The following is a 26,139-nucleotide window of genomic DNA, read 5'->3' as shown; positions in this document are numbered from 1 at the left end:
GAAGAGGGCCACCATCCTCCAGATCCTAGAATGGTAGATCCACTGAGAGCTTGCACCGTGTGCCTGGAAAAGCCGCAGACAGTCAACACTAGCCCATGAAAGCAGCCAGGAGGGAGGAGGCTATACCCTCCAAAGCCACAGGGGCGGAGCTGCCCAAGACCATGGGAACCCATCTTTTGCATCAGCGTGACCTGTATATGAGACCTGGAGTCACTGGAGATCATTTTGGAGCTTTAAGATTTGACTGTCCCACTGGATTTCGGACTTTCAAGAGGCCTGTAGCCCCTTTGTTTTGGTCAGTGTCTCCCATTTGGAATGGCTGTATTTATCAACTTCCTGCACCCCCATTGTATCTAGGAAGTAACTAACTTGCTTTTGATTTTACAGACTCATAGGCAGAAGGGACTTGCCTTGTCTCAGATGAGACTTTGGACTGTGGACTCCTGAGTTAATACTGAAATGAGTTAAGACTTTGGGGGACTGTTGGGAAGGCATGTTTGGTTTTGAAATGTGAGGACATGAGATTTGGGAGGGGCCGGGGCAGAATGATATGGCTTGGCTGTGTCCCCACCCAGATCTCATCTTGAATTACCATGTGTTGTGGGAGGGACCCTGTGGGGGTAATTGAAACATGAGGGCAGGTCTTTCTCATGCTGTCCTCATGATAATAACTAAGTCTCATGAGAGTTGATAGTTATTTTAAGGGGTAGTTTTCCTGCACAAGCTCTCTTTGCCTGCCACCATCCATGTAAGATGTGACTTGCTCCTCCTTGCCTTCTACCATGATTGTGAAGCCTCCCTAGCCATGTGGAACTATAAGTCCAATAAACCTTTCTTTTGTAAATTGTCCAGTCTCAGGTATGTCTTTATCAGCAGTGTGAAAATGGATTCATACAGTAAATCAACATGAAAATGGACTAATACAGGCTTTTAGGCAGCCAGCATGGCATGGTTGATGGCAGTGGCAGGACTGCCTTCTTAGTCCTGAGCAGTGTGTACTGGTGTTGGCAGTGGCTGTGATAGACTGGGCCAGCCACTCCCAAGGCCTGCAGGTGGCGTCTGCAGGTAGGTTACAGCTGTGGTGGCAGCTGCGGGTAGACAGGCCCAACCTCAGGCCGCTGGGAGGTGTGCTCACGTACCAACAGTGGTAGGCTGAGCAGTCCCCTGTTTCCAGAATGTGTGTCTGGGATGGTGTGAATGGGGGTGAAGCTGGGCCAGAAGGGCTTATCCTCAGGCTCCCTGTTGGTGTTTGCAGGTACAATCAGTGGTGGGCAGGTGCGGGGCATTCCCCAGGCCCTGGGCAGAATAATTGACTTGGGGACCATCAGGGATGTGTTGGGGCCCTGCCACTGTGGAGGGTGGAGCTGCCTTCTATGGTAGTAGCTTAGACTGGTGGGTGGAGAACACACGCTCTGCTCACATCTCAGCTCCTGATCAGTCTGGGGGTGCTCGCGCCTCAGCTGTGACCATAGTGGCCTGCCACTTGCTCATGCTTCAACCCTGACAGTGGTAGCCTGTGCCTTGCTTGTGCCTCAGCCCCGGCGGCAGTAGTCCATGCATCACTTGAGTCTCAGCCCTGGTGGCATTGGGCCCCAGGACAATGGGCAGTCTGTTGGGGACAGGACTCTAAAATGGCACCTTGCTATAGCTGCCTAGGTCTCAGGGAATCTGTGGAACCCCGGACAAGCTCCCTCCCTGGAGCTGCATCTTCATACAATCTCCCGACAGCTTCCTTTGTTAGTTTCAGGACCTGTGAGAGTTGAGGCCCTCTCCCGTGGCTAGCTAGAATTGCAGAAATCCACGGTGGGAACATGGACCGCTGAGCTCTCACTTTTCCTTTTAACACATTGGGGAGTTTCTCCTGGCTCCCATTTGATGGGGGTTGAGCAGGCTGCCTTCTTTCTCCTTCCTTGCCGTAGATGTTTCCTGTCATTTTTCTGTTGAATTCCAGTGTTCTGTTTTTTTTTATGTTTTTAAAAATTAGTTTTTTGAGATAAGGTCTTGCTTTTTGACCCAGGCTGGTCTCCAACTCTTGGCCTCAGTAATCCTCCCATCTCACCCTCACAAGTAGCTGGAACTATGGCCACATGCCTCTCTTTTCCTGGCATCTATTTCTTGGGTGATCTATTCAAAGTGTCATTATCTACTCACTATTTGGTGGTTCTTAGTAGAGGAGGCCTCTAGTTAGCAATCTTAAAGTCTCTCCCTTGTTGTCTTTTAAGGTGAAAGCTTTGGTCATAGATTTGAGACTTTTCTTTGTTTCTAATGAATTTTTAGCTTTGTAATTTTTTTTCTTTTTGTTTAACTGTATCCACTGGGATTTGTAGCATATAAATTTTTCTACAAATACTGCTTTAGATGCATGCCACGACTGTTATTTTCATTATATTGGATACCTTTTTCACTAGACTAAGGCAGTTTTTTTTCCTCTGTATCATTTTGTTTAGTTTTCATTGTTACATTTTTAAGTTCGCTAATCTTTTTTTTTTTTTTTTTTAACCTGTCTGCTCTACCTTTTATCCCATTCAGTATCAGACTTTAGAATTTCCCTTTCTAGAATTTTCGTTTGGGTCTTTTTTTATATTAACCTTATCTCACTCAACATGTTTTCAGTTTTTCCTCTAGGTTCTTGAACATATGGATTATAGTCATAGTCATATAAGAACTTTTCATGTCTTTTTCTACTGATTCTATTACCAGTAATTTCTGGGTCACGTTTGATTTTTTTTTTGTTGTTTTTGTTTTTCTCACTTTGGGTTGAATTTTTCTGCTTCCTTTGCATGCCCGGTAATATTTTACTTTTTTTTTTTACCCCTAATTTTTTTTTTTTTTTTTTTTTTTTTTTTTTTTTTTTTGAGATAGTGTCTCACTCTGGTTGCCCAGGTTAGAGTACAGTGGTGTGATCTTGGCTCACTGCAGGCTTGACCTTCCTGACTCAAGTGATTCTCCTACCTCAGCCTCCCGAGTAGTTACTATTATAGGCGTACACCTCCATACCTGACAAATATTTTTTGTATTTTTTTGTATTTTTAGTAGAGACGGGGTTTCACTGTGTTGCCCAGACTCGTCTCAAACTCCTGGACTCAAGCAGTTGCCTGTCTAGGCCTCCCATAGTGCTGGGATTACAGGTGTGAGTCACAGCACTCGAACTTTTTTTTTTTTTTTTTTTTTTAACTGTTCTGAAGGTACATTAGCAATGCCTGGTAAGTTTTTAGTAGATACTAAACTCTGAATTTTAATATGCTAGATGCTGGATATTTTTATATTCCTATGATATTCTTGATGTTTGTTCCGCATTATGATTAAGTTGATTGGAAAGAGATTGATTATTTAGCATCTTGATTTTTAAGCTTTGTTAAGTGGGACTGGATATGCGTTTAGTCTAGTTTTTATTTTTTTCATATTAAGGCAAGACCTATTGTTCTGTAAAGACCCAGATAGTACGTATTTTAGGCTTTGTGGGCTCTACAGTTTGTGTGTCAGCTATCTCTCTCTTCTACTGTAGTGTAAAAGCAACCATAAATGGTATTTAAATGAATAAACATGGTTGTGAACTTTACTTTTAGATACTATAATTTAAATTTTATGTAGTTTTAAATTGTCATGAAATGTTCTTTTTTTTACCTTTTTCAGCCATTTAATAATGTAAAAGTCATTCTTAGTTCTTGGGCTATACAAAAATAGGTGCTGAACCACATTTGATCTGTAGGATATAATTTGCTGACCCCCTGCTGCTTTAACCAGTGTTAGCCAAAAGATGAGCTTTTCCATTCTTGCTGTTGGGGGGCAGGCCTTGTTCATAGACCTGTGTGGGTGTTGGGTGCTATTCCCTTTATTCCTTTGGAGCAGTTCTATCCCTGACCTTGGGTAATTTCCCCGTGTACATGCCCTGCTCAGTCCTTTGCTAAAGACTCAGAGGGACTCAGAGTACTCTCTGCAGCTCTCCTCTCTGACACTTTTCTCTGTTAATTCTACCTTTGCCTTCTTGACTCTTAACCTCATCTCTCTAAGGGAGATTGCCAGGTTTTTGATTGATCCTCCCTGTTTGCCTCTTTACCCAGTTTGTAAATTGGGGTAGTTATAGGGTTTATCTCTGTTTTGCATCTCTCATGTATCACTATTCATAGTCTTTTGTTACTCGTTGTATAATGTCTTGAGTGTCTAGTTTCATATATTTTTGTTGTCGTTTAGTTGTTTCAGTCAGGTAAACTTTGTCCTTATTACTCCATATTTGTTGGAAACACAAGAACAGTACTTTTTTTTCTTTTTTACTGTATTTTAAGAGATTTGGGCAGGAAGGTGAGCCCACCATCTTGATGTAATATGCCTCCACCATTATAGTTTTAGGAGAATTAAAATTATGGGGATCTTTTATTCCCCACTGTATATTGAGTGTCTACTGTATGCTAACCCCTTCTCTAAACCTTGTGACTAAAACTTTAATGGAACATACATTCTAGTGGTCTCAACAACAGATCATAATATAATGTTGAACTATATGAAATAGGAAATATATGTGTTCCTTGGGGTACTCCTGGCTTGAGTGAAAAGGTGTCCAAGGCTCCAGCCATTTTAAATATTTTTAAATGCCAATTTTAAATTTAAATAAATAATACATTTATTTACCAAAATTGGGTAATTTTTTATTCCCATGCTGATCAGATATTCTGAATGATAAGTTAACAATAATCTTGCTAAGCACAACATAGGATACTTTAATAAATTCAGTTTGGTAGACTAAATCTCTTAATATACATAGTATTTGTGGGGATAAATTAATGGGAAGCATGATGGTACGTAGTAAATGTCAGGATTTTTAGTATTAGCTGGGTTGAAATCTTAGCCTTGCCACTTGATATTTGTGTGACCTGGCAATTTATTAACTTCAGAGTTTCTTCATAATGGAGACAGTAATATCCTCCTATAAAGTTTTAAGGATCTTTTGCCTTATGGAAATGTTAAAATCCACTATACGATATGATATGCAGATTGTTTCTTTTTAGAGTTCATAGTTCATGTTTAACAAATAGATCTACGTATAATTCTTTTTTTTTTTTTTTTTTTGGAGACAGAATCTCACTCTGTCGCCCAGGTTGGAGTGCAGTGGCGCGATCTCGGCTCGCTGCAAGCTCTGCCTCCCAGGTTCACGCCATTCTCCTGCCTCAGCCTCCCCAGTAGCTGGGACTACAGGTGCCCGCCGCCATGCCAGGCTAATTTTTTTGTATTTTTTTTTTTTTTCAGTAGAGACGGGGTTTCACTGTGATCCGCCCGCCTCGGCCTCCTAGAGTGCTGGGATTACAGGCGTAAGCCACTGTGCCTGGCCAATTTGCTCTTTTAAAAATTCATATCATCTGCTCAAGTACACATCTTTAATTCTTTAATGTTGCTTTTTTTTTTTTTTTTGAGATGGAGTTTCGCTCTTGTTGCCTGGGCTGGAGTGCAATGGCATGAGCTCGGCTCACTGCAACCTCCGCCTCCCAGGTTCAAGCAATTCTCCTGCCTCAGCCTCCTAAGTAGCTGGGATTACAGGTGTATGCCACCACGGCTGGCTAATTTTTGTATTTTTAGTAGAGACACAGTTTCACCATGTTGGCGAGGCTGGTCTCAAACTCCTGATCTCAGGTGATCCACCCACCTCAGCCTCCCAAAGTGTTGGGATTACAGGCATGAGCCACTGTGCCCAGCCAATGTTGCTTTAAAAATTGAGAATTCTCTCTGGACATGATGGAGTAATAAGGGGCTTTTACCCACTTGTCATAAACAGCTAGTAAACTGGATCAAGATACATGAACCATCTCTTTTTAGATATTGTACTAAGGCAAATCAGGACTGTTTTCCCTGGGTAATGGGTGAAATAAAAGAAGTGAGCCCTATACCACTACCAGGGTTTCCTGCCTGGAAGCAGCTTTAGGACCGCAGAAACAGAGAGACGGAATCTAATGAGTCTGGCAGCTTCACTCAGTTGAGGAGGCAAAGATTGGATTTCAAGAGGCTTAGGCAGCTAGAAGTTGCAGGGCCAGGTTCTGAAAAGAAGAGGGCTATGCAGAAGACAGAATTTCAGAAATCTGTACATGGGCTACCTTGAATCTTTGCTGAAGACTAGGTCGTATATGCAAACAGTGAAAATCCACAACGCTAGGCACTGAACATCCAGGTTATTACTAGCCAAACATTTCCTAGAACTTACACTGGAGATGTTTGAACTCTGACCAGAGTGAAATATTCTTTGTAGCACTCAGGGCATTCAATGGAGAACCCAATTGATTCATTGTAGTAAACCTGACAGAAAAGGCCTTAAAAAGATAAGATGAATCTGCAAATAAATACCTGCCAAAACAAAGCCCAACTGATTTTTACAGCACATTGCAAAATCTTAACAGCACATCTTAGCAGCACTTAGCAGCATGGTAACATTGATATTTTCCAACATCCAAGCTTAATTTACTCAATATGGCTCAAATTACTAGCTATGCTGAGAAACTGGTCTAACTCTTAACCAGGAGAAAAATGAACCCAAAGAAGCAGATTCAGAAATGATGGAGATACTATATCTAGCAGACAAGGACAGTAAAATAAGTATTATAATTAGTAAAAGTATTTAAAGAAAAATATGAACATAATGAAAGAAATGAAAGATAAGAAAAATAAACATATAGAACTTCTAGAGATTAAAAAATAATAGTATCTTAAATAAATTACTGAAAGGCATTTCACAGAAGATTGGATGCTGCAGAACAAACTAGTGAACTTGAAGACATGTCAGTAGACTTTAGCCTAAAATGAAGCAGTGAGAAAGAGAACTGAAAATAATCAAGTGCTTCACTGGTCTGTGGAATAGTATCAAGCAGCCTCCATAAAGTGTATTTGAGATCCTAGAAGGAGGATGGAGCCAAGAATATTGGAAGAATAATGAATGCAAAATTTCAAATTTGATGAAAATTATAAACCCACAAACTCAATAATCTCAACAAACCTAAAGTACGACAAACACAGACAAACATTCACAGACATTTGTATGTTTGTCCTTTGCCAGAAAGCAGTGACAGAATCTTAAAGGCAACCTAAGAAAAAGACATATTATATACAGAGGAACAAAGAAGACGTTTTGTTGGAAACTATACAAACTAGGCGATAAGTAACTTTTTTTTTTTTTTTTTTTTTTTTGAAATCGGGTCTTGCTCTGTCACCCAGGCTGGAGTGCAGTGGAGTAAACATGGCTCACTGCAGCCTCAACTTCCTGGGCTCAAGCGATCCTCCCAGTTCAGCCTCCTGAGTAGCTGGGACTCGTGACGCACACCATTATGCCTGGCTAATTTTTTAATTTTTTGTAGAGACTAGGTCTCGCTGTGTTGCCCAGGCTGGTCTCAAACTCCTGGGCTCAAGCAATCCACCCGCCTCAGCCTCCTAAAGCGCTGGGATTACAGGTGTGAGCCACTGCACCCGGCTGATAATGGATGTTACAAAAGTACTAAATGAAAAGTATTAGATGAAAACTTCTATATCTAGCAAAATATCCTTCAAAAATTAGGGTGAAATAAAAACTTTTTCAGACAGGTAAAACCAGAGAATATGTTATGAGCTAGCCACTTGCACTATAAGAAACATCTTCGGATGAAAACTTGGACCTAGACAAAGTGATGACAAGTGGAAGAAAGGATAAATATGTTAAAATTAAATTTTTCCCAATTTTAAAAAAGTCTTTTTAAAAGGTAATTAGCCGTTTGAAGCAAAAATCACCATGTATTGCAAATTTCACAATATATGAGGAAGTGAAACATGAAAGCTCTAGTACTAAGGATGAGAACAAGGAATTGCAAATATAATGTAAGGGTAAAAAGTGTTCATGTTGTATGTGAGGTGGTAGAATATTATTTAATAGTAGACTGTATTGAGTTAAAGATGCTTTGTTTTGTAAAACCTGAAGCAACCACAAAAACTTAAAGAAGTGTAATTAATTAGCTAAGAGTAGATGTTAAATGAAGTTCATTTTAATCAAGTTAATTCAAAAGAAGACATTAAAAGGAGTAAGAAAGGAACAAATAAATGTATATGAACAAAATAAATGGAAGGATTATAGATTTTAACTCAATTATATCAGTTATTGCATTAAACAAATAATTTTAGTTTGGGGTTAGCCAAGTTTTTCTGTAAAGAGTCAGACATTAAAGAATATTTTAATTTTAGGCTTTGTGATCATCAATAGTGTCTGTTAAAAGTGTTTAATTCTGCTCTTGAGGCACAAAATTAGCCATAGAAATTACATTTTTTGTGTTCCAGTAAAACGTTACAGACACTAAGATTTGAATTTCATGTTGTTGTGTGTCAAAATATTATGTTTTCTTTGATTTTTTTTTCCCCTCTACCCTATTTTCAAATGTAGAAACATTGTTAGTTGCAGGCACCACTAAAGCAGGTAATATGCTGCATACAGCCCTTGTGGGCAGTAGTTTGCTAATCCTTGTTCTTTTTTTTTTTTTTGAGATGGATTCTCGCCCTGTGGCCCAGGCTGGAGTTCAGTGGCACGATCTCTGCTCACTGCAACTTCCACCTCCTGGATTTATGCGATTCTCCTGCCTTAGCCTCCTGAGTAGCTGGGACTACAGGTGCGCGCCACCACACCCGGCTAAGTTTTGTATATTTAGTAGAGATGGGGTTTTGCCATGTTGGCCTGGCTGGTCTCCAGCTCCTGACCGAAAGTGATCTGCCTGCCTCAGCCTCCCAAAGTGTTGGGATTACAGGCGTGAGCCACCACTTCTGGCCTCGTGAGCCACCACTTCAGGCCTAATCCTTGTTCTAAACCTGCTGTCTCCAATATGTCACCACTAAGCCACATGTGGTATTGTAATTAAAATTAAATGAGATTGGCAGAGTGGATAGAAAAGAAAGACCCAGGTATATGCTGTCTATAGAAATTCACTTCAAACATAAAGATATAGGTTAAAAGTAAAAGGATGGAAAATGATACTCAAAACTCATCATAAGAAAGCTGGAATTACTATATTAATATCAGAAAATGAGACGGCTATATTACTATAGCCAACTAAAATGCAAAGACTAATGACTATATTAGTATCTGAAAATGAAAAGGAATATTAGAAATAGATAGGAGTGTTTCATAATGCTGTTCATTAGGAAGATACAATTCTGACTATTTTTACTAATAGCAGAGCTTTAAAACACATGAAGCAAAAACTGACAACTTAAAAAACATATACAATGCAGTTATAACTGGAAATTTCAACACTTCCCTCTCAGTAGTCAATAGTGCAACTAGACAAAATCATTCAGAATATAGAAGACATGAACAATATTGTCAACAAATGATATTATTGATATTTCTAGAACACTATCCAACAAAGAAAAAAACATTCTTTAAAAATGACTGACACCTCAAGTGTTTTTGAGGATGTGAAACAGTTGGAACTCTTAGACAATAATAAATGGTACAACTTACATTGGCAAAATGTTTGGGAGTTTCTTATTAGGTTAAACCTGTCTCTACCACACAACTCATGAGCTCCACTGCTGTCTACTCAAGAGAAATAAAAATGTATGTCTATACAAAGACTTGCACAGAAATATTCATAGCAGCTTTATTTATAATAGTCAAAACACGGAGGCCAGGCACAGTGGCTCACATCTGTAATTCTAACATTTTGCGAGGCTGAGGTGGGCAGATCACTTGAGGTCAGAAGTTTGAGACCAGTCTGGCCAACATGGTGACACCCCATCTCTATTAAAAATACAAAAATTAGCTGGGCATGGTGGCACATGCCTGTAATCCCAGGTACTCGGGGCTGAGGCAGGAGAATTGTATGAACCCAGGAGGTGAAGGTTGCAATGAGCCGAAATCGAGCCACTGCACTCCAGCCTGGGTGACAGAGTGAGATTCTCTCTCTCTCAAAAAAAAAAAAAAAAAAAGACAATTCAAACATTCATCAGCCAATGATTGGATGACCAAATTTTTATAAATTCATACAAAGGGACACTGACGTTAAAAAATGTGTATCTCAGAAACATCATGTGAAGCAAAAAAGCCAGGCAAAAAGAGTTCGTATTATATGAAACTCTACAAAAGACAAATCTGTAGTATGGAAAACAGATCAATGGTTTCCTGAGGCCAGAAGTGGGTTGACTGACTGCAAAGTGGAGCATGGGAGAACCATTTATTTAGTCATAGTCTCTTTTTTTTTTTTTTTTGAGACGGAGTCTCGCTCTGTCACCCAGGCTGTAGTGCAGTGGCATGATCTTGGCTCACTGCAACTTCTGCTTCCTGGGTTCAAGCCATTCTCCTGCTTCAGCCTCCCGAGTAGCAGGGACTACCAGCATGTGCCACCACACCCGGCTAATTTTTGTATTTTTAGTAGAGACAGCTTTCACCATGTTGGCCAGGCTTGTCTCAAACTCCTGACCTCCAGTGATTCGCCCACCTTGGCTTCCCAAAGTGCTGGGATTACAGGTGTGAGCCACAGCACCCGGCCCATAGTCTCTCTTCTGTTTTGTTTTTTATTATCTTCGGTAGCCTGCCTTTTGTCATCTATTAATTAGCAAGCTCACTAAACTTCCTAAAACTTCAGTTTTCATAAAAGCCAGTTTATGCTTGTCCACCTGTAAGTTGATGGCATGGAATGGTTGATTGCACATCCTGAAGACAGATATTTTATTTTACATGTTTCCTTAATGGATTTAGAAATTTGTTCCTTTTTTCTGTTTGGTTCTTTAAGTATGAGCAAGAAACATGTATTATTGTTTGCTAATCAGTTAGTTACTTGGGTTAGAAGTTGATGTTTATCAAAAAGTTACTTGGTTTTTTTAAAGACCAAACCCATTGAATTGAACAAGTCTTTATGGAATGCATGGTATGTGCTAGCCACTGTCCTAGGTGCTGAAGATACAGGCCTGTTTAATGTGGGATAGAGCTAAGTAAACAGGCATTTATGCTACAATGTGATGCATAAGTACAAGTTAGGATCATTTGGGAACACCCAGCATTGGCACTTAGTCTGGATTAAGTGGGATAAAAGGATGATTTCCAAAGGAAGCAACATCTAAATTGAACCCCATGATGGGAGGAGATGGAGTGAGAATAGAGGAAACTGTACATGCTAAGCCCTAGAGGCTAGAAATAGCATGGTATGTTTGGGAACTCCAAGAAGTTCAGTATGACAGATTTGTTGAGCCAGTAAACAAAAACTGGCAACTCATTACTCTGGACTTCTCGTTACATGAGAAAAACTAACCTTTTATTTGTAAAGCCACTCTAGTAAGGTTTTCTGTTACCTGAACAAATCTTTAACCAGCACAGCAAGACAATAGTATATTTAAGCAGCCCGTGTCTAGAAAGAATTTTAAGAGGCCAGGTGTAGTGGTTCACACCTGTAATCCCAGGCTGAGGTGGGCAGATCACCTGAGGTCAAGAGTTCGAGACCTGCCTGACCAACATGGAGAAACCCCATCTCTACTAAAACTACAAAATTAGCCAGGCGTGGTGGCGCATGCCTGTAATCCCAGCTACTTGGGAGGCTGAGGCAGGAGAATGGCTTGAACCCAGGAGGCGGAGGTTGCAGTGAGCCAAGATCACGCCATTGCACTCCAGCCTGGGCAACAAGAGTGAAACTCCATCTCAAAAAAAAAAAAAAATTTTTTTTTAGAAATAGCAAGGCATAGTGGTGTGCCTGTAGTCCTAGCTACTAGGGAGGCTAAGGCAGTAGGATCGCTCGAGCTCAGGAGTTGAAGGCTGCAGTGAGCTATGATCACACCACTTCACTCCAGCCTGAGTAACAGAGTGAGACTCTGTCTCTAAAAATAAATAAAGGGCCTTTGGGAGGCCTAAGTGGGTGGATCACCTGAGGTCAGGAGTTTGAGACCAGCCTGGCCAACATGGTGAAACCCTGTCTCTACGAAAAATACAAAAATTAGCTGGGCATGGTGGTGCATGTCTGTAATCCCAGCTACTTGGGAGGCTCAGACATGAGATCGCTTGAACCTGGGAGGTGGATGCTGCAGTGAGCTGAGATAGTACCACTGCACTCCAGCCTGGGCAACAGAGTGAGACTCTGTCTCCAAAAAATGAATGAATGAAAAGATAAATTGAAACAAAAGGGTGGATCACATAACTTAGGGACTAAAGAAATGAAAATTCTAAAATGGAAATAACTAGCTTTCAGGGATAGACCAGAAACAGAGGGCTTGCAAAGGAATCCAAAAAAGGACAGAGAGATAAGATAAATCAGAAAAGTGATGTCGCAGAATGTCCACGTTTCAAGAAGGAAGATATGATCAACAGTGTCACATGTTCCCAAATTAAGACAAAGACTGAAGAGTCCATTTAGTCCTGGGCAACATAATGAGACTCATCTCTGCTAAAAATTGTTAAAAATTAGCTGAGCGTGGTGGTGTGCCTATAGTCCAAGCTAATTGGTAGGCTGAGGTAGGAAGATCACTTGAGTGCAAGAGTTTGCAAAGAACTTTTTTCAGAAAGAGAGAAGAGGGAGCATATGTTAGAGGGGACTTTATCATGCTCTTAACATGGTAATAGTTGATTAAAAAAAGTTTCCACATGTTTGATAACCTTATATTATTGTTTGAGACCAACAGCAGTGTAAAAGATTTGTTCAATGTCACATATAAATGAAAATACTTGTTAATTTCATGTTTTATGAGTTTTCAAGGGACCCAGTCTTAGTAAAACACTGCTAGGAACATTGTTTTTCTCTAAAACCTGAAGGTATTTTTCCCCTCCCCTCCCCCATCCTCTCCCCTTCCCTCCCCCATGCTCTCCCCTTCCCTCCCCCACCCCCTCCCCTCCCCATCCTCTCCCCTTCCCTCCCCCACCCCTCCCCTCCACTCCCCCTCCATTCCCCCTTCCCTCCCCCCTCCACTCCCCTCCCCATCGTCTCCCCCTCCCCCACCCCCTCCACTCCCCCTGCGTTCCCCCCTTCCCTCCCGCTCCATTCCCCCTTCCCTCCCCCTCTTCCCTCCCCCTCCACTCCCCTCCCCCCCTCCTCCTCCCCTCCCCTTCCCAAGACAGGATCTGCCTGTGTTGCCTAGGCTGCTCTCAAACTCCTGGTCTCAAGCCATCCTTATGCCTCAGCCTGCTGGGATTACAGGCATGAGCCACCATACCTGAAGTTTAAGATACTGTTTGTCTTATTTTCTGTTAGGTTAGATTTTATGCACATAAGAACTAGGTATTGAGATAATGATGCTTCTTTGCCAACAATGAAGAGTAGTAAGGATGTTAATTTTTCAATACAATGGAATAATTTTGCTTGCTTGTTTGTTCGTTCATTTGTTTGTTTGTTTGAGACAGGGTCTTGTTATGTTGCCCAGACTGGTCTTGAACTCCTGGGTTGATGCAATCCTCCTGTCTGAGTCTCTCTAGTAGCTAGGATTACAGGTGTGTGCCACCTCACTCAGCACAACTCAGTTCTTTTGGTGGAACTCTTTTAAAAATGTCATTAAGGTCTCAGCTTTCCTGAACCTTTAAAAGGAAGTATTACTTTATTTATTTTTTTATTTATTTTGAGACGGAGTTTCGCTCTTGTTGCCCAGGCTGGAGTGCAATGGTGCCATCTTGGCTCACCACAACCTCCACCTTCCAGGTTCAAGCGATTCTCCTTCCTCAGCCTCCCAAGTAGCTGAGACTACAGGCGCCCGCCACCACGCCTGGCTAATTTCTTATATTTTTATTAGCGACAGAGTTTCACCATGTTGACCAGGCTGGTCTCAAACTCCTGACCTCAGGGGATCCACCCGCTGCAGCCTCCAAAAGTGCTGGGATTACAGGCCTGAGCCACCTCGCCTGGCGGGGATTACCAATTTTGAAAATGTGGTAATAATGATATGGTTATTTAAAAATAATTATAGTTAATATCATAATGGTATGGTTATTTTCAAAGAGGTAATAATGGTATTATGGCAATTTTATCTTTTAGAGATACACACTGAAGTATTTATGGATGAAATAATGATATCTAGAATTTGCTTTAAAATGATCCATTGGAGAAGAAAAAAAGTCTCTTGTTCATTTATTTATAATTGTTTAAGTGAGGTGATGAGGCCATGAGGTTTTATTGTACTAGTCTGTCCTTTTGTTTTTTTTTTTTTTAATGGTTTAGTGTCACCGTTTTGCTGGGTAGAAGTTTTTCTATTTGTAGTTCAAGAAGTTCAGTGTGGAATGAGTGGTTTAATAATCTATATAGGATTGCCAGAAACACGTTCATTGTTACCTTTTTCTTTAATTACCAGTTTGCAAATGTTCACATAGAGAAAATAGTTCCTTTAGAAGTCTTCAGACTTCTAAACTTGTTTTTTATTGCTTATGTTTGCTGGTGTTCCATTTGATTGTACTTAAAAATCACCAACATTTTATTCAGATACTCTAGTTTGCTTATTGATCATTTTTAGCAATTGGCTGGCTAGCCCTCAAATAAGGTGTCAGAATTTTTCTTTAAGTAAGACATGATCACCATCTGCTGGTGAATAGTGATAACTTTGGCTTGGGTATTGCTTTATGATATATAAAGTACATTCATATACATTTTCTAACTTATTGAAATAACTAGAAACTATAATGAGCTCATTTCGTTCTGCTTTATGACAAAATCTCAGGAAACTATAAGGTGACATAGTATGCTACTCATCTAGGTGCCTCTGCTTGTCAAATGAATGTTAACTGAAAAAAGGTATGAGCTGATCACTTATTAGCAAGGAGTAAAGACAAAATATAAATTTCACAGAGAAATGGAGTTCTTACAGTATAAGTTTATAGTTCTGCAGACTTTTCTATAAAAGAAACATCTAACTGATGTTGTAACACCTAAAATTATGGTTTTGAATCATAAAGGAATCTTCTAATATGCTGTTGAAGGTTTTTTCCCCGTTTTTGTTTGTTTGTTTTTAGTGATACAGGGTCTCACTTTGGCACCCAGGCTGAAGTGCAGTTGGTGCAATCGCTCACTACAGCCTTGAAGTCCTGGGCTCCAGCAGTCCTCCTCCCTCGGCAACCCAAGTAGCTAAGGAGGACTACAAGCACATGCTACCATGCCCAGCGTCTTTTTTGAGTGTTAATCCCAGCACTTTGGAAGGCTGAGCCCAGAGGATCACTTGAGCCCAGGAGATCAAGACTAGCCTGGGCAATAGTAAGGAAACCTGGACTCTACAGAAAAATTTAAAAATTAGTCAAGCATGGTGGGACATGCCTGTGGTCCCAGTTACATGAGAAAGCTGAGTAGGAGGATTGCTTGAGCCTAGGAGTTTGAGGCTGCAGTCAGTGAGCCCCGATCGTGCCACTGCACTTCAGCCTAGGCAACAGAGCAAGACTCTGTGTTTAAACAAACAAACAACCAAACAAACAGGGTCTCACTATTTCCCAGGCTGATGTTAAACTTCTGGCTTCCAGCTATCCTCCTTCCTCAGCCTCCCAAAGCATTGGGATTACAGGTGTGAACCACTGGACCTGGCCCTGCTCAAGTTTTAAATACCTATGGAATATACATGATGAGCATAGAAGCCTGGCGTTTTATAGAGGTCTGATACTAGAATATGCCTGTATAAGTATTTCTTTAATTAAACATATGGACTTGGTTATTTACTCCTATATACAGATGTCCATGGGAGCATTCTCCTTTCCCTTTCCTCCCCTTAAAAGGGAGAGAAAAGTGGGGAAAAGACAACAATGAGCCCTCTTCAGTTAGTGATATCACCTGTTCGCTCCCACAGTGCTCTGAACAACCCAGAGTCATCTTTGCCATCTTTTTCATCTCTTCTGTATCACTTCCTGCATATTAATATATTCATTCAGATAATTTCTCTTTCACACCTACAGGGAACTCTCTTCAGTTTGTGTTTTGGGGTTTTTTTTGTTTTTTTTTTTTTGAGATGGAGTCTCGCTGTTGGCCCCCAGGCTGGAATGCAAAGGTGCAATCTCGGCTCACTGCAACCTCTGCCTCCCGGGTTCAAGAGATTCTCCTGTCTCAGCCTCCTGAGTAGCTGGGATTACAGGTGCCCACGACCATGCCCAGCTAGTTTTTTTGTATTTTTAGTAGAAACAGGGTTTCACGGCCGGGCGCAGTGGCTCACGCCTGTAATCCCAGCACTTTGGGAGGCTGAGTTGGGCAGATCATGAGGTCAGGATTCGAGACCAGCCTGACCAACATAGTGAAACCTCATCTGTACTAAAAATACAAAAAATTATACTGGCATGGTGGCAGGCGCCTGTAATCCTAGCTACTCGGGAAGCTGAGGCAGGAGAATCACTGGAACCCGGGAAGCAGAGGTTGCAGCAAGCCGAGGTCATGCCGTTGCACACCAGCCTGGGGTGACAGTGCAAGAGTCCGTCTCAAAAAAAAAAAAGAAAAAAAAGAAAGAAACAGGATTTCACCATGTTGGCCAGGCTGGTCTTGAACTCCTGACCTCAGGTGATCTGCCTGCCTCTGCCTTCCAAAGTACTGGGATTACAGGCGTGAGCCACTGCAGCATCTGGCCTAGGAACTCTCTTTTCTTTATTTTATTTATTTATTTATTTATTTATTTATTTATTTTTTGAGACAGAGTCTCACTCTGTGGCCAGGCTGGAGTGCAGTGATGCAATCTCAGCTTACTGCAACCTCCACCTCCTGGGTTCAAGCGATTCTCCTGCCTCAGCCTCCCAGGTAGCTGGGACTACAGGTGCACACCACCATGCCTGGCTAATTTTTGTATTTTTTAGCTGGTCTCGAACTCCTGACCTCGTGATCTGCCTGCCCTGGCCTCCCAAAGTGCTGGGATTACAGGCGTGAGCTACCATGCCCAACCTGGAACTCTCTTTTCTAGCTGTCTGCAGAAATATTTTACATTGCTTACTCCCCCTCTCCCTGTTGCTTTCATTCTCTTTTTATTTTCTTGTCCCTGTTCCAGTTCATCAAATAATTGAGTGTCTACCATTAAGTAGGAACTGTGCTTGGTGCTGGGAATACAGTGATGAAAAAGGCAGGTGGCTGTGCTTATGGAGCTTACATCTAAGGGTGAGAGAGAAAGAAGAAGAGATAGAAGATAGATAATTAGGAATTGAGACTTAAAGATAATTAGGACTAAAGAAGTTAAAGAGCTTACCTTTATTTTCTTTCTCTTTTCCTTTCCTGGTTTTACTTAGTTCATGTGTTCTGTATTTTTGTTGTTGTTGTCGATATTACACTGATAAGAACCGATACTACACTTGATCTTGGCCAGAAATCTAAGCAATTGTTTTCTCTTAATTATCAGCATTTGGGATAAATTTAAAACACTTTTTTAGCCAGTGTACTTGCCTTTTCTGCTTTAAATATTAAAATTACAAGATAATTTTTCCTATTCTAGTGAACATTATTGATAAAATTAGTTTTTGAGGGGTAACTGGGCAGTTTACAGCTTTGTGTGGGTTTCAGTGGGATAGAGCCGCTTTGTAGGTTGGGCATTGTCTACGATAGCATATTACATTTTGAGTAACAACACTTGCTTTTGAATTTTTAAAAATTATCACACCACTAAAGAGAAAAGTATAATTTAATTTTAAATTAATTTTTCTCTAGCAAGAGACATTAAATATAAAGGAATAAGATTTTGACAGGTAAGGTTAAGTTAGATTTAGAGGACCAGATTTAGATTTTTTTCCTCCAAGAACGAGTGTTTGCCCCCATTGAGCATATATACTATAGCAGACTCTGCTTTTTGTATTTAAAATTTTCCGAAATCAGTTTGGAAGTGGAATGGCTGCTTCAAAAATTTTGACTGTAAGAATAGATTGGGAAATAGTGTGGTGGTTGTGCAGTGCTGGGCATGTAATTGGCGCCACTGATTGTACACTAAAAAAAAAAAGATTAAAATGGCAAATTTCACAGTAAATATATTTTACCACCGTTAAATAAATAATGTAATACACTAAAAGCCATTGATTGGATGGTACACTTCAAGTGGATGAGTTATATGGTATGTGCATTACATCTTAATAATGCTGTTTTTTAAGAAAGGAAGAATGGATTGGAAGAAGTATTAATAATTTTTCTGTTTCCACAGTAACTATTTGACAGGGTTATGTTTTAGAAATGGATAATGCCTCAAGGTGCATAGACAGGAACAACCCAATATCAAAAACCAGATACAAAGCTGCGCAGAAAGTGGTTTGATTCATAAGTTAGGTCTTGTGAACTATTCCTTCATCCATTTGATACTTTGAGAAACATCGGAAAGAGCCCTGGAATGGAAGGCTAGATGTCTACGTTCTTCTTGGCCTTTTTTTTTTTCCATCTTGGGCAACTCTTGTCACATCTCAGGTCTAAGTTTTCCAGTCTGAAAAGAGTGTGAATTAGATCATTGCTTCCAGTTCCAAAATTCTAAGATGGTATTATCAATTGTTGCCTTGTTATAAGGCAAATAAATAAATACCTCAATACCTAGACATAGACATTGAATATTAGAGCTGGAGGACTTTGGATCATCTCGTGTAATTCCTTCAATTATGAATGACAAATTCAATGTTTGCACCCCTCTCTCCTGACTTTCTAGTGCTTTTTGTAATATACATATAACATAGTTTTTAGTAATATAATAGTTGTTATATTAAGTGCAGGTTTTTAAGTGATATGTGACCTCTGAAATGATGAAAAGTATGAGAAACAGGCCAGGCGTGGTAGCTTACATGTGTAATCCCAGCACTATGGGAGGCCAAGATGGGCAGATCGCTTGAGCCCCGGAGTTTGAGACCAGCCTGGCCAACATAGTGGGACCCTGTCTGTACAAAAAAAAATTAGAAAATTTAGCCACATATGGTGGTGCCTACTTATAATCTCAACTACTCAGGAGGCTGAGGTAGAAGGATCAGTTGAGTCCAGGAGATCGAGGCTGCGGTGAGCCATGATGTGCCACTGCACTCCAGCCTGAGTGATGTGAGACCCTGTCTCAAAAAAAAAAAAAAGTGTCAGAAACAAAATGTACAAATACATTTATTTGACTTGAGTATTAAATGTCTGTGTGTACATATTGCCTTTCTGAAATATGGATGTGATTAAACTAAAAGTCATGATTTCTGCTTTTCAGAATGAATAAACTCATAGGGATCATCATATAGGACACATAAAGCAGTCACTTCTTTGGATTAAGATTGGCAAAGGTGCTTCTTAGAAAATGTTTTAACATTTTAGAAAAGTTCTAAATTTTTGCAATTTTCCTTCAGGGTACTTTCCTACATCTCTGCACCACAGCCTTAGTCCAAGCCATCATTATCTGATCTGAAGTATTGCGATGTCTTCCTAAATAGTCATATTTATACCCTCTCCAATTTGTTCCTCACAGTGCAGCCAAAGTAATCTCTATCCTATGGACATTTTTAAATTATGGAAAATGTGAAATATATAAAAGTAGTAAGTTATATAATGGACTTTCATGTGCCCGTCACTCAGCGTTAGTACAATTTTGTTTCTTCAGTAACTCCATCTACCTCTGCTTCCTGCCCCCTAGATTATTTCAAACAGATCCTGGATTTAAAAGAGTGATCTTTTAAAAACTTAAATCTTGAAACTTTCCTGCATTCCTCCTGTGGGGTCTCATTACCCTTAGAATAAAATCTAAACTCTTTACATAGCTCGAAGACTTGGCCTTTGCTCCCTTCTGTAGCAGCATCTTGTATCATTTTCTAGCCACATTGGAGGAAGCTGTTGGCCTCCTCAGGACTTTCATACATGCATTTCCTTTTGCCTGGCATGCTCCCTTCTTCCTTGGCTTAGTTGGCTGTTTCTTATCTTTACGGTGTCATCTTTATTAAAGAGGCATTTCCTGATGGTTTTAACCATGTGTCACATGTTCCCCTTTCAATGGCAAAAATGTTGACAAGTGGTGCATCTAGGTGAAGAATGTACTAGTCTTTGAACTTTTCACTAGATTTGAAATTACTGGGGAGAGAAATTAGTTTGGGGGAAAAAATCCGTTCTTCCCCCTTAAGTACTGTCACGTCATTCTTTCTTTTTAAATTTGTTTTGACTCTTTCTGTCCCTTTCTTTCTTCCCCCCTTATTCCTCTCTATGATCGTTAAATTGAGTTAGAAAGAATAGAAAGAGGGGAAATGGGGTCATCTGATTGGAGCTGGAGACATCTGATACTAGAAGCCATTGCCTCAAGTACTACAAATTCCTTCTACCAGGATAGTGGTTATATAAGTATAAGCAGAGTATCCCTTTAAAGACTGACTGCTGTGTGGGTTACTCACTTCATCTTATAGAGGCCTTGTCTCTTCATAAGGAATCCTTCTTCAGGAAAGGTGATTTCACAGGGTGCTGCAGTTTTACAGGGTTTCATTTCTCTTAATACTGTTCTTCTTTCTGGATTGCTGGTCTTATCACCACCTCAAGCCATACTGATATTTGTAGTATGCTGATTACTTTCTTGGTAGCAGATAAAATTTTCTAGTTTTTGGTTCTGAAATAATCTGAGCCATGTTTGGTGTGTTTCTTTATGTATGTGGGAACAACAGTATGATTCTCAATGGAACTCAGAAAACTAAATTGGAACAGCAGATACCCCTTGGTTTATCTGCCTGTATAACAGTTATTCTTGGATTTATTTTTTTCCACAATGGTAATGAGGTGAGCATATACTTAGCTGGAATCTCTGTGCTATACTTTTGTTTTGTTTTGTTTTGTTTTTTGAGACGGAGTCTCACTCTGTCACCTAGGCTGGAGTGCAGTGGCACGATCTGGGCTCACTGCATCCTCCGCCTCCCAGGTTCAAGCAATTCTCAGCCTCCCGAGTAGCTGGGACTACAGGTGCACGCCACCACACCTGGCTAATTTTTTGTATTTTTAGTAGAGATGGGGTTTTACCGTGTTAGCCAGGGTGGTCTCGATCTCCTGACCTCGTGATCCACCCGCCTTGGCCTCCCAAAGTGCTGGGATTACAGGCATGAGCCACCACACCCAGCCTCTCTGTACTATACCTTTTTAGATGATCGTCTAAGTTACAGTTCATAGTCTTGAGCTGTTTCTTTGCTTTTCAGAAAACTAGGATGATTGATTAAATGAACTCTTTGAAGATAAGGTATATGAATACATGACAGTGATTTCAAGGATCAAGTGGCCTGTGGGATCAGTCTCATTATGCTAAAACTGCTCCCCCAAGAGAGTTTCTAAAAACTGGGCAGTAAGTAAAAGCTTATTGTAAGCTTGTCTTTGAATCACTGTGTCTGAAATAAGTGTTCTTTTATCAATGGCCTAGATAAAGTGTCAACTGTTTCCATAACTGTATCTCTGCTTATAAGCTTAAACTAAATTTAAGTAGAAGACTTTATTGAAGAATAAGAATTAATGTGTTTAGCCGTTATGAGGTGCTGTACATTTCTACCATTCAAAAAAGTAAAATTATAAGTAACACAATAGAATTGCAGGAGCAGTGACATTTTTAAGACATGGTGCTAGAAAGATGCTTAGAAAAATGTCAAAATATAAAACATCTTTGAGTAATTGGATCAGTAATGTAGTCTGGGATTCCACCACTTTTCTGCTACTTCATACCTACATCATGTTGGCAGCCCTTCATGAATTCACATAGCCCCTGACTGTTTCTTTCTCCTTCAGAGTCTTTCACCTCCTGAGGCCCTGTGAAAGAAGGGGGTTTGTTAAAGGTTATTTTATGAAATTTATCATGTGAAAAGGTAGAGGATATTTCAGTTCAATTAGGACAAAAACTATTTTTTGGATTGACTTGAAGTGGCTAATCAGTAAATCTTTAGAAAGAAGTTAATTATCTTCTGGAAATGAAACTGTTTTAGAAATCTTGCAGGTGATAAATGAATTTAGAGCTTGTCAGTGTTTTAGAAAATGATCATGTATTTAAAAAATATGATTGATGGCTGGGCACGGTGGCTCACACCTGTAATCCCAGTATTTTGGGAGGCCGAGGTGTGGTGGCACGTGCCTGTAGTCCCAGCTCCTTGGGAGGCTGAGGCAGGAGAATCATTTGAACCCAGGAGGTGGAGGTTCTAGTGAGTTGAGATCGCGCCACTGCACTCCAGCCTGGGCGACAGAGCGAGACTCCATCTCAAAAAAATATATATATGATTGATACTTTACAGCTGTCCAAAGCCATAGCAACTTACTACGTGTTTATTAAAATTTAAGATAATTTAAAAATAAATAAAATTAAGAATTGAGTTCCTTAGTTTCATTAGCCACATTTCAGCTTCTCAGTAGACACATGTGGCTAATGGCTACTGCACTGAAAAGTGTAGATATAGAACATTTCGATCATCCTGGAGCAATCTATTTAATAGTGCCGTTTTAAAGAATAAAAAGTATGCTGATTTTAATGTTTAATAAACTATAATGTTGATTAATTTTCCTGTAGCCTGTTTCTTATCAGTTGACAGATTATACTAGTGCACTTAAAGATTATCAGCTTGTCAGTTCTATTTGTAACAAAATATTAATTCAGTTGGGTTATAAATTTTAATTTTAAGCATGCTGGGTCTACACTATGCAGTGCTATCCAGTACAGTAGCCACTAGCCACATGTGGCTCTTGGGCACTTGAAATGTAGCTAGTTTGAATTGAGATGTGCTGTCAATGTGAAATGCACAATGTATTTTAAATAGTCTGAAAAGTAAAATCTTTTACTTAGCACAAAAGAAAGTAATACTTTAAAAATAGTGATTGGCCGGGCGCAGTGGCTCAACACCTGTAATCCCAGCACTTTGGGAGGCCGAGGCGGGAGATCATGAGGTCAGGAGTTCGAGACCAGCCTGACGAACATGGCGAAACCCCGTCTTTACTAAAAATATAAAAATCAGCCAGGCGTGGTGGTGCACGCCTGTAATCCCAGCTACTGGGGAGGCTGAGGCAGGAGAATCGCTTGAACCCGGGAGGCGGAGGTTGCAGTGAGCCAAGATCACACCACTGCACTCCAGTCTGGGTGACAGAACGAGACTCTGTCTCAAAAAAAAAAAAAAAAAAAAAAAGCTGATAATATGTTGATATAATTTTGGATAAAGGGCATTAAATAAAATATATTATTAAAATTAATTTTAACCTCTTTTTACTTTTTATAATATTTTACTAGAAAATTTGAAATTATGTGACTCACCTTACATTTCTATTGCACAGTGCTGACTGTAGAAGAGCCAGTACTCTTTTAAATCAAGTAATACATAATCTATTTGTACATGCCTAAATCAACAATGAGTAGATTTCTAAAGTGGGATGAAAACATTTATTCACTTTTATTTTTGTCTTGTATTGGCTTTTAAAAAATAGTACCAGTTGTATCAAAATCTTCCATGATTCTGTGTAGCATAGAACACTGGTGGGGAACGTGAGTAAAACACTGGTGCAAAGGTTTTAGCCAACTGCTTAATGAGTGATACAGACAGTATGAATACAGTGGGTATTCCAGGGACAAAGAGGTTGCTGGTACTAGAAATCTATCACGGAGACTTTCGGGACTTGTATTGCCTAGACATTGAAAGATAAATATGATTCAAGTGGGCAGAAAACAATAAATAACTCTTTAATAAAGCCCACATAGGTAATGGGCTGAGCATGCTTAGTGGACCATTAACTGGCAAAATGATTCGAATCAAGGATTTCAGTGCAGGAAGTAAGAGAGAAGAATTGCAGAGTTAGTATGAGACTGAATATTGGGACTCTGAGGCTAGGGTAAGAAATCTGGCTGGGTTTATGTAGGTATTTAGGAGCCATAAAAAATACTTACCAACTGGGAAGTGATATGAAAGCAGTCTTTTTGGAAGATTGGTTTGATTGCAGGAGACTATCCATAGCTGTTTTTCTGATGCGAGAAGGTATAGTCATGTCCTAGGGAAAGGAGGAAATAGGAGGCAGGTTTAAGATGTGGGAAGGGGGAACATCAATACTTCTGTGTTTGTGGAAAAGGAGAAATTGAAGAAAGTGACCTTGGTTTTAAAACAGAAGAGAAATAAAAGTATTTTATATTTATACAACGCTATACAGTTTCAAAATTCCATGAGATAGCCAACACAGCCTTTTTTAATGGAGAAATTGAGCTTCATTGTTTAAAGGACTCAACCAGAACCATTGTCTCCTTATATAGGTGGGGCAGCTGAGAATCCAGCCCAGATCTTTTATCACTGCACAACCAGTAAATCACTAAGTTTTGATAATTTTGTTTCCTAAACATTTCTCAGATCTGTCCACTTCTCTCTGTACCACCTCTACCTTAGTTTAGGCTACTCCTATCTTCTGGATTGAGGTTTTCCTGAATTTATATCTAGCTTCGGCCCTGCACCCCACCTCCTAAAACAAAAAAGCAAATAAAAACTTCTTTTGTTAATATTTAAAAATCTGTCTTCCTCCAATTCAGTCATTAAGGTCTTCTAAAATGCAACAGACTCTACTGCTTAAACTTTTACATAAAATCTAAACTTCTGAGCCTGGCCTCATTAGGCTGTAATTATCTATGTCCATTCCTCCAGTTCCATGTTCTTTTTGGTTTTTTAGCTATTTGCATCTGTTGTTTTTGTGCAAGCAATGCCCTTTCCCTCCTTTTCTCCATTCCACCCTTAACCCCCCATACTTCACATCTTAGTAGATTTGTCTATTTACTTGTCTTTGAACACTGTTCCCCACTCCCACCCCCAACCCACCACTCTACCTGCTATGAAGATTCACTCAAGTAGGCTCATTAAAGACAGAAGGACTGTTTCTTTCTTACTAGTATTTGACCCACTGAAAGTAGTTGAATGGGTGAATGTTTTTATATTTCAAAGTGTTGTTTCAAATTCAGAAGGAGCTTTAGTAGAGAATGAAAGAATGACTGAAAAATATTAGGTCATCATTTCCCAACCTGTCCCTCAGAGTGTTTGTATCCTACAAGATAGTGGATCAAATATGTTAGAGAACGCTGCAGATTATGTACCTATTTTGGATATTCACAATGCACATAAGGGTGAATGATAAGACAATGGTCCTGTGGTTTAAAGATAAAAAAACAACTTTTTTTTTGATCCAGCATTTTGCCAATATATTTGAGTATGGGATCTTTTTAGGTAGTATACTGTAATTTCTCTTAGGTTACAAATATTTGATCATTTTAGGCCTGGTGCAGTGGCTCATGCCTGTAATCCCAGCATTTTGGGAGGCCAAGGTGGGCAGATCGCCTGAGATCAGGAGTTCCAGACAAGCCTGGCCAACGTGGTGAAACCCTGTCTCTACTAAAAATGCAAAAACTAGCCGGGAGTAGTGGTGGGCACCTGTAATTCCAGCTACTTGGGAGGCTGAGGCAGGAGAATTGCTTGAACCCAGGAGGCGGAGATTACAGTGAGCCAAGATTGTGCCACGGCACTTCAGCCTGGGCAAAAAGAGTGAGATACCGTTTCAAAAGAAAAAAGAAAAATGCTTATTTTGACAGCGGTATGTGTCCCTCTGGTCTAATTAATGTAATTAAATACAATCAGACCATGCCTAAATAATAGTTAGAGGAACTCTGATTGTTTACAGTCAAAGCAGAGAATCTGAGGGAAGATACGGCAGTCCTCAAATATTTGAAGGTTCCAACAGAAGAGGGATTAAAAGTACTGTCATTGAAACTAGAGAATAAGAGCCAGAATCAGGAGAGGAAGTTGTCAGAGGGCAGATTTTGACTGAGAGTAAGGGTAACTCTCTAGTAATTAGAACTATCCAGAAAACAGAACTAAGTGCTATGGAAGGTAAGTAATTTTTTTGTCCATGAAGCTTGTCAAGCAAAGATTCATAGAAATGCTACAGAGAAGTTTAACACATCAGACAAGGGATAGATTGGAAGAGTTTTCCAAAACAGTTTGGAAACTGTTAGTTTAATTTCTGTCGTATCTATCAACTTGGAATTCATACTTCTTGGTTCCTTTCTAATTCTATGAATGTATGTCTTTGAAATCTCAGTAAAGGAACCAAATATTTGTTATTGCAGATAAACAGAATACAAACTTTAGTTGTATAGTTAAGTGCTTTTACTTGATGGTTTTTTTTTTTAAACAAACTATTTTTTTAAGAGCAATTTTAGGTTCACAGAAAAATTAAGCAGCAAGTACGGAGAGTTCCCATGTATGCCTGTCCCCATACTCATACAACTTCTCTACTATTGGCTCCCACAATAATGGTACATTTCTTATAATTGATGAACCTA

The 26,139-nt window shown here is 39.9% G+C and overlaps 1 protein-coding gene across 5 annotated transcripts in view; it reads left to right on the top strand.

The window, feature by feature from the left end:
- The window catches only part of RSF1 (remodeling and spacing factor 1), a 212,089-nt gene that overhangs the window by 80,956 nt on the left and 104,994 nt on the right, over window positions 1-26,139 (top strand). The window lies entirely within an intron of this gene.

The sequence above is a fragment of the Pan troglodytes genome, chromosome 9, assembly GCF_028858775.2.
Source record: "Pan troglodytes isolate AG18354 chromosome 9, NHGRI_mPanTro3-v2.0_pri, whole genome shotgun sequence".
Lineage (NCBI taxonomy): Eukaryota > Metazoa > Chordata > Mammalia > Primates > Hominidae > Pan > Pan troglodytes.
Note: the sequence above shows the minus strand (reverse complement) of the source record. Positions and strands in the feature narration are given on the sequence as shown.